This window comes from Mesoplodon mirus, assembly GCF_964341445.2.
Source record: "Mesoplodon mirus genome assembly, chromosome: 2".
Taxonomy (NCBI): domain Eukaryota; kingdom Metazoa; phylum Chordata; class Mammalia; order Artiodactyla; family Ziphiidae; genus Mesoplodon; species Mesoplodon mirus.
The window spans coordinates 2,880,859-2,897,227 of NC_138977.1; the positions used below are offsets into that span (position 1 = coordinate 2,880,859).

At 39.2% G+C, this 16,369-nt stretch overlaps 1 protein-coding gene across 5 annotated transcripts in view; it reads left to right on the forward strand.

Moving 5' to 3' along the window:
• The first annotated feature begins 469 nt into the window (after positions 1 to 469).
• The window catches only part of FBXW7 (F-box and WD repeat domain containing 7), a 209,254-nt gene continuing 193,354 nt past the window's right edge, over positions 470 to 16,369 (forward strand). For 3 of the 5 annotated variants that reach the window (XM_082605570.1, XM_082605572.1, XM_082605573.1), the window contains exons 1-2: positions 470 to 554; positions 647 to 737. The gene's annotated coding sequence lies outside the window, so the exon portion shown is untranslated. Of the gene's footprint in view, positions 555 to 646; positions 738 to 16,369 lie in introns of those variants that run through there. The other 2 variants (XM_082605569.1, XM_082605571.1) reach the window with 1 other exon arrangement.

Sequence of the window (16,369 nt, forward strand, 5' to 3'; positions counted from 1 at the left end):
GACCCCCAAGGTGGAGGGAGGGGGTCCCAGCCGCAGCGACACATGCTGGAGCCGGGAGCGGGGGCGGCGCCGAGCGGAGCCGGCCGGGTCCCCCACCTCGCCGCCGCCTCGGCCACCCGCCCGGGGCCGTAGCATCTTGCCCCGGAGTGTATGAGCCGGGACCCCAAGCCCGGCAACCACCCCCCGACCGGGGGGGCGGGGACCCCGATGTGAAGCGGAGGCCGGGGCGGCGGGGACAGCAGGACCGGCGCCGCCGTCCTTTCCTTCCCTGCCCCCTCCCCTCCGCCCCCTCGGGGGTCTTCTTTCTCGGCCAGTCGCCGGCCCCCCGGCTCCTCGGCAGGACTCCGGGAGGAGTTCTTAGAACCCCCTCCCCCGCCCCAGCCCCGAGGGCGGCGGGGCCGGGGGGGACCCGGGGGGCCGGCCGCAGCCTCCGCCCAGAAGAAACTTTTCAAAAACAAAATCCGGAGCCTCCCAAACGTGACTGTCTGGGGAGAAGTGGCCCGGGACGGGCAGAAGACCCAGCCTGAAGAGACCCAGGAAGAGGAAAAGAGGAGGTAAGCGGGGCCGCCGCCTCGTCTGCTCCGGCGGCGCGGAAGAGACCCGGGTGGCCGCCGGCTTAGCGATCCCAGCCCCGCTTCTTCCTCAGTAACGCGCCGGAGCCTGCCGCAGCTGTCGCCTGAGTCCCAAGGAGGAAGGGAAGCACCCCACTTTCTCAGCGCCCGGCTCGTCTCTAAAGTGTGAGTGGCCTCGGGAAAGGGAATGGAGGGATAGAAAGGGGGAGGATGCTGGGGCGTCCTCCGGAGTTTTGCCGGTGTTTTCCAGGAGTGTTGGGAGTGTCTAGACGAGAGGGGTACCTTAGTCCTCACTGCGGGGAGAGGCATCCGGCAGTCCAGTGTTTTGTAACCTTTTAGCGCTCTGTACGTGTGATACGCAAGCCCACAGGTTTCTCCTCGAGGAGTTCTGTCTTCCTCCAGGGTGGACACTTGGTATCTTTCTGGCCAGTAATTGGCAAAAGGAAATTGAGGAAACCAGAGCCTATGTGCGCACAAGGGACATCTCTGTACTACACATTTTCCTGGTACACCCGGTGGGAAACAGCGCGGTAGCTTTTGTCTCTGGGCAACTCTTATTTGGTTCCCAAGTAGGAACCCCTGACTCTTTGAACCCCTGAAAGTAAAATTACTTTCTTTTTTGCCAGTCTTCCTTGAGAGAGTTCATTTCAGTACCGAGTGGTACAGGAATTTTTTTTACCTTCTCATTTCCTGGGTGCAGTTCCTGCGTATCAGGAAGACACTGTAACATTTCAGTTACTCAGGAAATTCTGAGTTCTTTTGATCACAGCTGATTTGGGGGAGAGCATTTAGTACTTTAACCAGTTTATAAAAGGTATTACATTTTTTCCTTACCCAAATGCTTTTTTTTTTTTTTTTGAGTAGCATATGTCCTGATTGCTAGCAGTTTTTTATTTGTTGGAATGACTTGAAGCTTTGCTTATTTGAGTTATTTCATGCTTCTCTATCAAATGAGGAGAAACTTCTGATGTTTAATTCTTTGAAGAATGATGTTTTTCCTCTTCCTTTATATTAAAGGTGAAGTCTATAAAATCTTTGATTTGGAGTTTAGGTATCCCCTCAGAGTGCCAAATTAAGGCGCAGGAAAGTAATTGACATTTCATATGTTTATACAGACCTTAGGGTTAAGCACAGGGTGGAATTTTATATAACAGAACACAGGCAGTAGTGAGAAGTATGGCCCCTCCAGACAACGGTGTGAGCTCACACTCTCTGAAGCCACTGCCGAGAGAAACTTTGTGGGAATGAATGTAAGCCTGGGGTTATCCATGCTAACTTTTCCATTTGGGATCTTGATTAAACTTCTTTAAAACTTTCTCAAACACTTTTCATCCTGTACTTTTTCTCTTTTGAAGAGATGAATTCTGCAAGTTTATTAGCTCCTGAATTATGCAACAGTTCATTTCTATATCCCAAACCTGTCTCTTTATAAAGTTTCAAGACACATCCCAAGTTTGTGTTTTGAGAATTGCTAGAACAGGCTGGAGTTCGTCTTTTCCTGGTTTGTAGATTTTGATTGTTCCTCTTTACTATCATCTTTCCTGACTTTTTGTCTTGGAATAATTTCTTCCATCCTTTTGATCACTTTGCCCTCCTCTGGAACTTCACCAGCTGTTTTGTTTTTCTTTATATGCCTTTTCCTTGTTATGCTTTTGTTAGGAACCTTAAATTCTACTTTAAATAAGTACTGGCATCAAAATATTGAGTAGTGGGGCTTCCCTGGTGGCGCAGTGGTTGAGAGTCTGCCTGCCGATGCAGGGGACACGGGTTCGTGCCCCGGTCCGGGAGGATCCCACATGCCGCGGAGCGGCTGGGCCCGTGAGCCATGGCCGCTGAGCCTGCGCGTCTGGAGCCTGTGCTCCGCAGTGGGAGAGGCCCCAGCAGTGAGAGGCCCGCGTACCGCAAAAAAAAAAAAAAAAAAAAAAAAAAAAAAAATTGAGTAGTGGATGTAATGTTAGGCGTGGAATCAAAAACAAATGTCTCTAGATCTGTTATTTTGTGACCTTGAGGAAGTCATGTATCCCATACTTCACAAAAATAGGAGGAAGAGAAATCTAGCCTTGCATAGGCTGTTTTTTGGGGGAGGAAAACAGGACAGACCAACAAACTAGTTTGAGCGTAGATTATACTTCATCAGAGTTGCTTACAACTTTGACTTGTATTGTTTTGACTATAGATTGGTTAAAAATCATGGTAATGTTTTATCGTATATTTGGGTAGCAAAGAAACAACAGAACATTTGTGGGTCCCTGCCTTTGAGATGCTTTTGCTTATGGGTGGCAGAGGCAGTGAAACACAGATTGCACAAAATTATAGAAAAGGGGGAATGGACCAGTTTTTATCTACGACCACTGTACGTCAGTTACTGTTTGGTACCTTATAGATGTAAATGTATTTGTACATTTTTCACTAGGGAAATGTTGATGTTGGACTATACAGAACTTATTGGAGTGTCTGAGCCAGGAGAAAGTGTTTTTTAGGAAGAAAAGAACAGGTGGAGATAAAGTGTTTAAGACTTTTGGAATTGGAGGAGGTGAGGGACAAATGTAATTAGGAAGTTAGCTTATGGGAATACAGAGGGAGATTGTTGAGTAGGCTTAGGGCCAATTTGTGTTTGTGTGGATACATGTTTACAGCCCAAAGAATGAATTGAGAACAATGTTTCTGAGAGGGTAGTTTTAGACCATTGAGAAGAAATCGTATTTTAAGCCAAGAGGCATTATACCTGGATTAGGATTTTGTTTTTCTAGAGAACTAACATTTTTACACTACAGTCATTGAAGAGCTGTACAGATGGAGGGGTGAAAAAGAAGGTGCTTCCAGTATGTTGGTATGGTGCTAGTGGTTTCTTATAAAAAGTAATTCAGAAATGAGGCAGTGGACTTTGGACACTAAATTTTAGGGTTAAAGTTGGATGCCAATGCAATCTTAAGACAGTAAAATAATGAGTGATATGCTGAAAATGTAGAATTGGGAGTCATTATAAAAGTACTAAGGTTTCTCTATAGTGCTGATGGAGAGTGGAGAGCTGAAAAATGGGTATTTGGGGGAGGGGAATGTGTTAAAGTTAGCAAAGATACAGGAAGGGGAGAATGGATGAGACTCTCCTGTTTTAAAAGTGAATAAGGGTTGAAATTGAAAGAGGAGGAACAACCTTTACACATGGGCACCAGTTCAGTCTTAGGGCAGATGATTATTTTTGAAACACTAACAAGCTTTTTGTAAGGTATATAGGTCCCTTGAGATTAAGTTCAGAAGACTGTATAAGATTTCAGTGTTAAGGAACTTATACATAAAAGGACAGGTCTGTTTCATCAAATTCATGTTTTTAAAGTTTGCCTTTCATTATTATGCTAAGTTTGGTCTCTAACATGACGAAGTGGGGCTAAAAATAGCTGGCAAAGAACGCTGCTTCCCCTGCTCGCAGTTGGTGTGTGTCTTTGTGTCCCATACAATGGAGGGGATGTCCCTGTGTTGGCACAGCAGTGCCGAAAATGCCTTAAAAAAAATCTTTTTATTAAAAAACAAACAAACAAAAACCAACTTGGCACTTAAAAAAAATTCAGACCTCTTCGAAGCATTTATGGACACTGGAAGACTGATTTTGTAAAAAATTAAAATTTAAACTTTTTGTGGTGAAACTTGCATTTAGTGTTGACACGAACAAGGATTAAGGATTGTGAGGTAGGGAATATGTATATCCACACGTTTTTTGTGTTCCTTAGTTCCAATTCACCTTCTTAGTAGCCTGTTTGGCCTCTTCTTAAGAGTGATAATTCAAATGGCAGGACCTTCCGGGCCACAGCTGTTTACACAGGGAGCTAGATCTATGGTGGTTCTAGGATCTGGAATATATGCCATATGAGTGCCTTCTCTCCTCGCCCTGTGTTTTCCACAACAGTTTTTATGCAGGCGAAATCATGTTTCGATGAACTTTAAAGGGCAGCCTTTTGGGGTTAACATGATTTACTAGTGAAGACAAGTGGGGAAGGTGGGATCCTGGTAGTAGGGAGTGATCACCTCGTGTGCTCTGCCTTGGCAACTTTGGGACTGATATGGGATGGTTAAAGAGCCTTGAGGGTGTGTGTTTGTGTTTGTGTGTTTTATCACCGGATGATCCCAAAACCCCACACCTAGGCTAGCAGCAGCCCAATTCGTTTACTTGGAGATGGTTTTTGGAGAAGTCTTGTGTTGCCTCCGGCAGCTCATTGTGTAGAGGAGGGGTTGGCATACTTTTTTGGGTGAAGGGCCAGTTATTGAATAGTAAATAGTTTAGATTTTGTGGACCATATGGTCTCTGTCGCAACAATGCAGTTCTGCTCTTGAAGTGCTCTTGAACGCAGCCACAGACAATATGTAAGTGAATGAATGTGAATGTGTTCTAATAAAGCCTTATATATAAAAACAGGAGGTAGGTTGGGTTTGGCTCGTTGTTTATGGACCCCTGGTATAGAACACTGACTGCCAAGTCCACCAACATGCAGCATGAGCTCCATTCCACTACAAAGCTGGGACTGGCTCTTTTAGCTGGTCTCTGTTTTCTAAGTGAGATGTGTTCCTTGGAGGCAGTCTTAAAATGATTCTGAATAAAGCACAGAGTCTACTGTTCAAGGTACCTTTGCCTCCACAGTGATGAAAACTGTGGACTGAGGAGCAGGGGCAATGCCATCTATAAAGTGATGAAGCTAAAAAGTAGGACTACTTGTATTTCTTATTCAAAGATACCATACCATATAAGATATCATATAGTGATATACTGGCCGTGTATCATGGCCAGAAGTATCTTTGAAGGAACTTGTGAGTATAATTTTGAAAGCTTCTGAAAATAAGTTGTAAAGCATTTACTTTAGATGTAAAATTAGAAGTATTGATGGTTTGTTTGAATCAGATGAAAATATTTGTCAAACTATAAGAACATTAAGGTTTGATACTTCTGTTTCTTAAAGCTTTGATCTTTTGCAATGACCAATTCATTGTGTAGAATTATTGGCTCCACAATTTTTGTTTTGTTAATTTCAAGTATTATATCTTACCAGATCACTTAAATCATTTAACTCTGTACTTTAAAAAGTTTTGCTGTGTTCTTAAGGGTAAATGTAGCATGGGTTAATAGATTCACCCAAAAAATAAATCTCAAATGTGTTGTTTAGAAAGGATAGTTCACTTTGTGCAATTTTACATCATAGCTAATATCAAAACATCTGTTTCATATGTCAACATTGGACGGTGGTATATTTTTACCCTGGTTTCATAAATCTTATTTATCTCAGGAGTCCCCTGTTTATGGCAGGGGAAGGGGTTAGTCTTGCAATAGTGACCACTTTTTAGTTTCAAACCTGCTTTTACTTTATATAATGTTTCTACATATATAATTGATACTTCAGTTCCTCTTCCTTTAAAAAAGGGGTCTGACAATTTTACATAACCTGACAATTTTAGTATACCTTTTAGAAAGAAGGTCACTGTAGAATTGCTTTTTTTTTTTTTTTTTTTGCGGTACACGGGCCTCTCACCGTTGTGGCCTCTCCCGTTGTGGAGCACAGTCTCTGGACACGCAGGCTCAGCGACCATGGCTCACGGGCCCAGCCGCTCCGCGGCATGTGGGATCTTCCCGGACCGGGGCACGAACCCGTGTCCCCTGCATCGGCAGGCGGACTCTCAACCACTGCGCCACCAGGGAAGCCCTAAAGTTGCTTTTTTATTCATTAGGAGAGGATTCTTTCCTTGCTTTTTAAAAGAATCTTGCTTTTATTTCAGGCTTAAGGGTGAGTGGCAATTTAAAAGACACAAGGTGTCCATCTCCTATCTCCTACCTTCTATCCGAATAGAAATATTCTATATTGGTGACACTTTCAGTGGACCAGGGAAAAGAGTGGTGTATTAGGTTTCATTTATTTATTTTTTTTAGTGTAGCTGAATTGTCATTACAGATGACAATTCCCCACGGAGTGTCAAACCAGTCTGTCTTATGCCTTAGTGTAGTTTTAGATTTTTGCTACTTTTTTATGATACCTCATTGATACTGTCTAATGATCCCTTTCACAATGTGTTTAGAGTGTGTTTCCTAAATCTACATGACATTTCCTGAACACTATGGGATATATATTTTCTAATAATTATACCTTTACACACATGTATATTTAAAATTTCCTCCTGTTCTACCTTCAGAACTGTGAAATATTTGAGGGAACATCTGTACTTGATCTGGATATTGAGTGACAAACCAGTGTATAACAGTTTTTTCTAAAATGTTCCCTTAAAAAGTTTTGAGTAACAATTGATTTCTCTAAAACTAAGAAAATATTATGTTTGTGTTGTATTATCCTGCAATACAGGTAGTTGAAAAATAATAAAAGAAAATGGGCAAGAGACGTTATTGTTTGGTATCTTATTGTTTGCTCTTTCCCCTCATCTAAGGGCTAGCTAGTAGGTCAGTCAGATACTTTGCAGTTTCTGTTGCTCTGCTGTTTCACCTCTGCCCTTTTTTCCAGCTGAAGGTTAGCTACTGGAAATCTGGGTGGCTTTAGGCAGGAGGCAGCATGTGCTCTTTGTGTCTCTGTACGTGTATCATTGCTAGATGCTCCTTCATGACTGCTGTGGAATTTAGGAAATATTAAAAGATAGTGGTACAAAATATTTTTAATATCACTTAGCCTTTCCTCTGAGAGGATCACCATAGGAGAAGATACTGAACCCATCAATATATGTTAGGCCAAATGTGAAGTGTCAAGACAGATTGCTTGTTTGTTTTTGGAAGAATGTATATATCTTAATGAGACTTTTAGGATGGCATGCTTTTCAGGGTAGTGTAAGGGGTAGTAATAGACCTTTGCATGACATCCTCTAGGTCTGAGAAGGACTTGTCTCACTAATAATGGTGGGTAATTTGTAACTATCTAATGGTTGAAAATATGCATGCATGGAGCCAGCAACAGTTGCTAATTCATGTCTCATTTCCCTCATAAAATACGTTGATACTCTGGAGGCAGACGACTCATTAGTTAGGCAGTACCTTTCTTGGCTTTGTGGCATGGGACAAGCTACTTATCCTTTTACTGTCGACTTCATCACCTGTTGATGGGCACATGTCTTACACAGGGTTGTTGTTAGGATTAAATGAGATCATGTAAAACATATGCAAAGCTCTTCCAGTGCCTGGCATATAGTAAGGTGACCCATCACTGTTAACTTACTAAGTTAAAGATCTTTTAAAGTGTGACAGAGACAGAAGGCTAAAGTCAGGCTTTATATTGCCGAACACTTAAATTCAGCCATTGAGTTTGACAAATAATACTGAAGTAATTCTGCCGTGTTTTCAAAAGCCTCTGAAACAGTGTATCATTCATTAATGTTTTTATTTAAAAAAAATCTTAAAAAGTAAAGAAATGGCAGAACTGCTGTGCTTATTATAGAAAAGAAAGACTGATTTGAACATAACTGGAATTTGAATTCATCCCTAAAGACTTCAGTAGTGCTTAGATCAGAAAGGACTCTTTTTTGAACAATTTATTATCTCTGAAAATGACTGTGGTTTAAATTGTCCATTTAGAAATATCAGGATGTAATTGGATTATCCAGTCTTTTAACTATCCATCTCTTTAACACTGGGAATAAAAAACTTAAAAAAAATCATGAAGTTTAATAAGTTTTATTTGTATCCTTACATCTCAAATTAAGATTGAAGGAATTTTATTTGAAGGATTTTATTGAAGGATTTTGTTTTAACTAAATTTTTAGTTTTCTCCTTTTCCTAAAATGATGAGAGTGAGGGAGGGAGGGTTGGATATTCCCTTTTCATGCTTAATATTTATTAAATACAGGATCAGTTTTCAGAAATAACTTTTCCTTCAAACTTGACATAATCAATGTTCTATTGGCCAATTCAAGAAATAAATGTTTCTTGATAGTTTTTTGTATTTGGAAAGTATTTCTACTTTGAGAACAATTTGTCTATGCCTTCATAGTTTGTTTATCTAATAGAACTGTATATTTAAGATAAGTGTATGAAAAAAATCCAAAGGCAGAAAGAAAAGATTGAGATATGTTCCATAGCACTGTTTGTCTTGCCAACTCTTGTTCTCATTCTTTAACTTTTCTTTTAAGGCAGATTTGCTTTAGATTTTGGTGTAAATGCAGAAATCAGATTGACTTATATATTAGTGAATCTCTGGTTAAGTAGTTAATTTAATGGATATTCTAGTTTTTAAACAAAGTCACTATTTTAAATATTTCTCTCGGTGGTGATTGGAGTTATAATTCTGGAGTTAGCTTCTTTCCATTTTAGAGATTTTTCAGAAAGAATTACAATTATGAATAGGTTAGTGGATAGATGGGAGAAGAGCATAATCTCTAGTGAGTTTAATTTCTTCCTGTTTATTTATTATGTCTGTGATACCAGGTTATATAAATAAACATGCGGGTCATCAGCTTTCTTTTGCGTGATTGGTGGTCTCTTCATTGACTAACGTAACTTTTGGAATGCTGCTCTAACGAGTAGGGAACCTTTTTTCTACCGGAGTATTACACAGGTAGACTTCTTTTCCTTAGAGAAATATAAAAGTTTTAACTTAACTAGGTTAGAAATTGAGAGTGGGAAACACAAAATTTCCAAGTTTTTGAAAAGGCCTTTTAGTAGGAGAGGAGAGATGGGATGTACAGAGGAGGGGAGAGACGCAGAGCGAAGGAGGGAGGGAAGTGGCAGATTTGGGGAGAATGGGTCAGGAAGTTTTGAGGTCAGCCTTAGTCAGAGGTCACACCCTGTTATTTCTTTGGGTTGTGGACACGGGGTGTTACCACTCGTTATCTACCACCCTTTGAAATGTTGATTAGATGATTGACTCTAGCTCCTAGTTTTTCAACATCTGGATTCTTTAAACCATTGAAGTTTTAATCTGTATGGGATAATCAGTGTATTCTAGGGTGGGAAAATATCCACAGTACCTGCTAGGAGAGGGGGCGGACATATGGTTTTTGACTACATTGGAGTTTCTTTTTGGTTTTGGTTTGTTGTCTTTCCTCATTGGCCACATTTCCGTAGCTTTGCCTTAGAAGGATACTTGTAATTCTATATATGTGACATAGTAGTTGAGAGGCAAGCCTTGTAGTTGATAGACCCAGGTCCCAGCTGTGCTGCTTTGTGACCTTGGTCAAGTTGTTTATTCTGTGTGTGAACCTGTAAAACTGGGGTGATAATAATAGTACCTACCTCTCTAAAAAGGTAGTTAAGGGGATTGAGATAATGGATCACAGTGTCTGGCTCAGAGTTAGTGCTCAATAAATGTTAGTTGTTGCAATAATAATAAATATTACAATATTATTGTTATTTTTGTGTGTTTGCTGAAGGTCTTTGTGACCTTTGTTCCTGAATATGTCACTATTTTGAATAGTGCCTTTATTCAGCAGCAGATATTTACTAAACACTTACTGTGCCAGGCATTGATTTAAGTGAACAGAACATTAGAATCCCTGCCCTCTTGAAACTTACATTTTGGCTGAAGGAGACAAAATACATAAAGCAAAGTAGATGACCCATCACTCTTCTTATGAAATTTGGTGTTTGACTCATACGTCTAAGCCTCCATTAACCAACCCTACCAGTCTTCACCTTTAGGTCTTTTGCATTCATTCCTGTTGCTGTGCTTGAGAGCGTCTGTGGCAGGAACACCCTAAAAGCACACGACTAGTGTCATTGTCTCCAGCTATTGGGCGATCTTAACTTTAAGGGAGACTTATTACTCCATCACTTCCTTGGCTTACTGTTTACGTTGGCTATCACAGATCTTTCCTTTCAGTCCTCATACTTCTGTTTCACATTGTTTACAGAAGTGTTGCTCCTCCCCAGCTTATCATGTTTTGCTCATCCATTTCATTTCCAAAAGGGGATAATAGAAACCTCTTCTGAGAAGTATTCCCTGACTAATCTAACTATGTACTTTCCTTCTGCTCTTTTTTAACTTCTCACCTTCTATGTGTTGTTAACAGAGATATTTCACTTGCTTATTCTCTGTCTTTTTAAAAAACTACTTTTTTTTATCTGCAATTAAATTGTAAGCCTTTTTAGGTCAGGGACCACTTTTCTATTCTGAGCCTTAGCTTCCTCACTTGAAAAAAAGGTAATACCTACCTCACAGGGATGTTGTGAGATTTCAGAGAGAGAATGTATGGAAAAGATAATACCAAATCCTTAATAAATGTAGTTTTCTTTTCTTTGAACCACTCTAGTTCCCAAAGTTGGTACGGGACATGCATACAGTCAGTGCTTAAAAAAATACTTGTTAAGTTATCCTGAATTGAGGTTGGGAGTCTTTTAATTTAACTTCCACTTGTGTGGATAATTTTAGTTTTTACTTCTAGATAAGATTCAAAATATTAACTTTCCAAGTATCTGATGAAAAAAGCTGAGGCATGAATAAGAGACAACAGAACGGTGCTTAGAGTAGGGATTGAATCCCCGTTGTGTGGGTTCAGTTCGGGCTGGTTGTGTGACTTTTGGCAGGTTGTTTAACTCTTGGCCTCAGTTTCTTTATTTGTAAGATGGGGAAAATAATAACTGCCTCATGGATACTATGTTGTTGGATTAAATGAGAATCAGTGAGAAGCACAGAACGTTGCCTGGCATATAGCAGTAGCCTCAGGGAACACTTGGCAATATCCAGAGATGTTTTTGATGGTCACAGCTGGGGGAGAGGTATGTGTGAGGGTGCTACTAGTATTTTGTGGGTAGAGGCCAGGTATAATCTTTGTACACAGGACAGCACCCTGCTACGAGGGATTATCTGGTTCAAAAGGTCAATAGTGCCAAGATTAGGAAACCTTGCTTTATCGTTAAGCTGTTTCTCATTTGGTTATCTTTGTAGTATAAGGTACTTTGCCAGTTAGATTCTGTATAAATACTGACATCCTTCACTTGTATCTAAAAACTATATATCCATTTGTATGCAACATATGCATATTTGTGTGTGTGTGTATGTATATGCTTTTATGTATGTCTCTGTACTTTGCTATTTCCTCTGCCTGGAGTATTATTTCCCTTTCATCTGTGAAACATTTATCTCTTAAGACTGTACTTAAATATCATCTCCTCTAGGAAGCCTGTCCTGGTTAATGTGAGTAGAGTTCGTTCTTTCTTCTGGTTACCCACAGTATCTATGTGACTTTTATAGCACTGAACATAGTTATTTGTATTTTTCTCTTTTACTGGTCTGTCAGTTTTTTGAGAACAAGGGTTCTATCTTATTCATCTTTTCAGTAAATATCTCCTTCTGCCAAATGCCTGTAACATTTGCTGCCACATAGTAGGCATATATTAAGTTAACGAATGGAAGAGAGAAAAACAAACTGGAAAGGTTTTTTAATAGGCTCTACAAGAAAAGGATATTATCTTGTCACCTTTGTTTCCAAGTGAGTGCTTAGTGTTCAGTGAATATTTATTGAATGAATTAGAGGCCAGTTGCAAAAGTTGATAGATATTTCATGTGACCTTATTTCTTCATTTCTAGAAAGTGTATCCTAGAAGTAAAACGGCCTAGATACTTGGTGCATGTGATGCATTAAGTCGACCTTTCTTTCCTTGACTCACTTAATGAGACTTGATCCAACAGTTACTTCCTGAAAGATGTTTTTGGTTGATTTCTTTTTCACCTGTGTGTCCATTCTAGTGCTGAGCTTGTTGGAAAGATGAACGTGTGGTATCAGTCTTACATTATAGATGAGCTGTCATTAAGTACAAGTGTTAAATAAGGCTTTTGATCTCCTTTACATTTGGGCCCAAACTGAGTGAGTATGTATTTACTTACCCTCAAGTATGGATAATGACTGAGGCTAGTGAAGCATGGGAGAAAAGGAGGGTGAGGAAGTTGCCTACTAGGTCTCTTTTTCTCAATAATGACTGCTTTTTACCTCAGAGCTGCCCCCAGCTATTTATAAAGAATTAGCTAGGAGAGGGTTGTGAATCTAGAGGATAAGAATATAGGTTTGATAATTTGATAAAATCAATTAATAATTTGACAAGTCATGTTTTTTTAAATTTATTTTGTTGAAGTATAGTTGTTTTACAATGTGTGTTAATTTCTACTGTATAGCAGAGTGATTCACTTATACATATATATACATTCTTTTTCATATTCTTTTCCATTATGGTGTATCACAGGATGTTGAATATAGTTCCCTGTGCTGTACAGTAGGGCCTTGTTGCTTATCCATTCTATATACAATAATTTACATCTGCTAACCCCAAAGTCCCAATCTATCCCTCCTCTACCCCCTCCCACCCCGCCCCTTGGCAACCACAAGTCTGTTCTCTATGCCTGAGTCTGTTTCTCTTTTGTAGATAAGTTCACTTGTGTCCTGTTTTAGATTCCACATGTAAGTGATATCATGTGGTATTTGTCTTTCTCTTTCTGTTGACAGTCATTGTTTTGATTATCCTTGTTATCACTTATTGAATGTTTGATGTATGTCAGGCACTGTGCTAAGGAATTTTACCTGCTTTTTAAATTTATTCTTCACAGCAGTGCCTATGAAATATGTACTAATCAGTCTGTTTTATGGCAGAAGAAACAGATTCACAGAATTTTCTAAGAACTTGTAGCTAGGCGTTTGAACGCACAGACCTGAGATTCAAATCCAGATCCAGTGACTCTGTGGTCTCTGTTTTAATTACTGTGCTCCTGCCTCCTAAGTTTCAGTGGAGGAGCTTTGTATTGAAAGTGGTGGTACTGAGGTAGGAGGGGAAAACAATAGGATTTCATCCTGTACAGATGTTAGAAGGAAGAGGATGAACAGACTCATGGAGAAGCCGTTCCCAAGTTTATGTCCTTATACAAAATAATTATGAAATTTAAACCTGTGATTTAACTAACTTACACTAACCTGCATTTTTTTTTTTTTTTTTTTTTTGTGGTACGCGGGCCTCTCTCTGTTGTGGCCTCTCCCATTGCGGAGCACAGGCTCCAGACGCGCAGGCTCAGCGGCCATGGCTCACGGGCCCAGCCGCTCCGCGGCATGTGGGATCTTCCCGGACCGGGGCACGAACCCGTGTCCCCTGAATCGGCAGGCGGACTCTCAACCACTGCGCCACCAGGGAAGCCCCTAACCTGCATTTTTTTATTAAATTTAGTCTTGCTCTTTGTATCAACATCAGGACAGGTGTCCCAGATACATCTTTAGCAGTAGAAGAAATCTTTCTAGGTAGAATCTAAAAGATCATGAAGCAAAGTGATTTTTATAAATACTTTTTTTCTATATGTAACATGTGTTTTGTAGTTAGAGTTAAATCTTTCGAAAGAGATTTTTGTTTAGGGGATGAGCCTCAGAATTACATTATTTAGGACTTGAAAACCTATGATTTGTTATGCTTGGAAGGTATAGCAGAAAATTTGATAATTGACACTTGCTAGTCTCTAAGATATAAATTATTTAAGTCAGTGGATATCTGTGGAGTACGTTTGCTCAGATGGTGTTTGTCATTAAAAAAAATTACTTTTTCCTTCCTTCTCATACTTTGTACTGGACTATTTCTTACACAGCTAGTTTACTTATAGGTGTTGTACATTTAATAAATAAAGTGAGAACGTAGCTTTGGCATCTGTGCACTATTATTTTTATTCATTAGGAGATTTAAATAGTTTTAAATTTTGTTTTGTTAACCTTAAAAAGAGCTAAACCTGGATATGGGTCTTTAAAAAGTTTCCTGAAAGATTTTCTCTTTCCTCTTGGTTGTGTTTTAATACTGTATTTGTAACCATAGTTATATGCATTTGAACTTTGCTCCTTTCAGAATTATAATTCAGTGCTTTTGTAAGATTTTATCAAAAGTTACATGCAAACACTCAGAGCAGTGTGCTGAATGATGTTCTATTAAAGACTAAAGATGCCTGAATGAAATTGAGTTCTGGTAAATAAGAATTTAGGGTTGGGGTACAGGGAATCAGATAATTACGTCAAGATTTTAGGATTCTAAGTCTTAGGCTTGTTAGTGCTTTCACATTATCTACCACAGGTTGCCTTTCTTTTTTTCTTCCAGGCAAACAAGTTTTATTTTCACCTTGCAAGCTTGCATACTTATAAGAAAATGTAGTTTTGTAAAAAGTTTAAGGTTATACAAAGTTTATAAATAACCCTGCAACCATACATAGTAGACAATCAAGTAAATGTGCAATAACTTTGAACTACATCAGCCGTAAATAACATAATTTCTTTGTAATTCATGGGCTTGGTCATAGGTGCACTTGTCTCCAGGTGTAAAGGTTGGGTTTCAGTATTTTAGTGTCCTGTTTCCAGCATTCATACATTTTCAAACTTGATCAGGTGGAATTGCATTCAATCTAGTGATGGAAAACTTAGTATAAACTTACTATACCAGAACCACTATTCCAGTAGTTCCCGAACTTTAGCATGCATCAGGATCACCTGGAAACCTTGTTAAACCATAAATTGCTGGTCCACAAACCTAGTATTTGATTCAGTAGGTCTGGGGTGAGACCCAAAAATGTAATAATTCTTACAATTTCACAAGTGATACTGTTGATCGAGGGACCAAACTTTGAGAACCACTGTATTATACTAATGAGGTGATATCAAATCACTTATTTCAAAAGTTCAAGTACTTGCATATAAAGATTAAGACCTTGAATTTGTAACCTTAATTAGCAGTACCCAGTCATAGGCATCAGTTTTTCATGTTGCAGTTGTGACCTAATCCCACTTCTTGGTGGCTTGTGCCATTTTTTGGTTATAAAGCAACAACATTAGCTGTAAACAATATTTATTTGAATTTGAATATTGCATTTTAGTATTTTATTTGCATAAAATAATATTTTTGAAAGGCTTCTATGGCCTAAATAATGTTATTTTCTCCTTAAAATATCCTGAAAAATAGTGTTTCACCTGCTGTGAAAAGACTGAATAGCATCCAGGAGCCTTAAAGGCACAGAAAAGGAAGTAATGAGTATTAAGAGAAGAAGAAAAAAGCCTGAAATGTTATCCCTCCCATGTAAAAGAAACATAAACTATATTGGCCAAATGCACTGTGTCTTTCGGGTTTGTGCATTTCTAACAAGCCTCTAGGTGATGCTGATTTGGTGGCCCTCAAAACTATATTTTGCATAGCAAAGCCCTAGAATGTCAGTTTTTAATGTTTCCATATAAGTTTCAATTAGTATTTAACAGAGGAACAGACTTAATACTCAAACCTGTAAACATATCATTAAGGTTAAAAAATACAGTAATAATTTTTAACTGTGCCCTGGCAGATTCATACAATTAAATAAAACTAAAAGCCACCCAGGGGGACAGTCCGGCAGGATCCTCAGCAGATACACAGTTTGCCTTTGTTAGAGGTAACTGTTAATATGGTATTATTATAAGAATAATATTGATGTCATCATTTGAGTGCTTAATATGTGCCAGGCACTCTTCTATGTCCTTTGTATATATTAACTCATTCAGTCCTCACTGTAACCCTGTGAGGTAAGTATTGTTAATGTCCCTATTTTATAGTTGAAAATTTGGCCCAGAGAAGTTAAACATGCTCAAAATCTCACCTTTAGTTAGTAGTGGACCTGGGATTGTATCCAGGCAGTCTGGTTCTACAGCCTGGGATCCTAATCACTATTCTGTACTATATTTATCGTCTATACATTTATTTCTTATGTATTATTTAGAGAACAGTGCCTGGCACACAATAAGATCTATAGAAGTTCAGGCTGTTTTCAGTGGCATTTAATTGTATACTACATAAGGTTGGCAGAGCAAGTGTTATTATCCATTTATGGGTGTATATTTTTCTTCTAGTAATT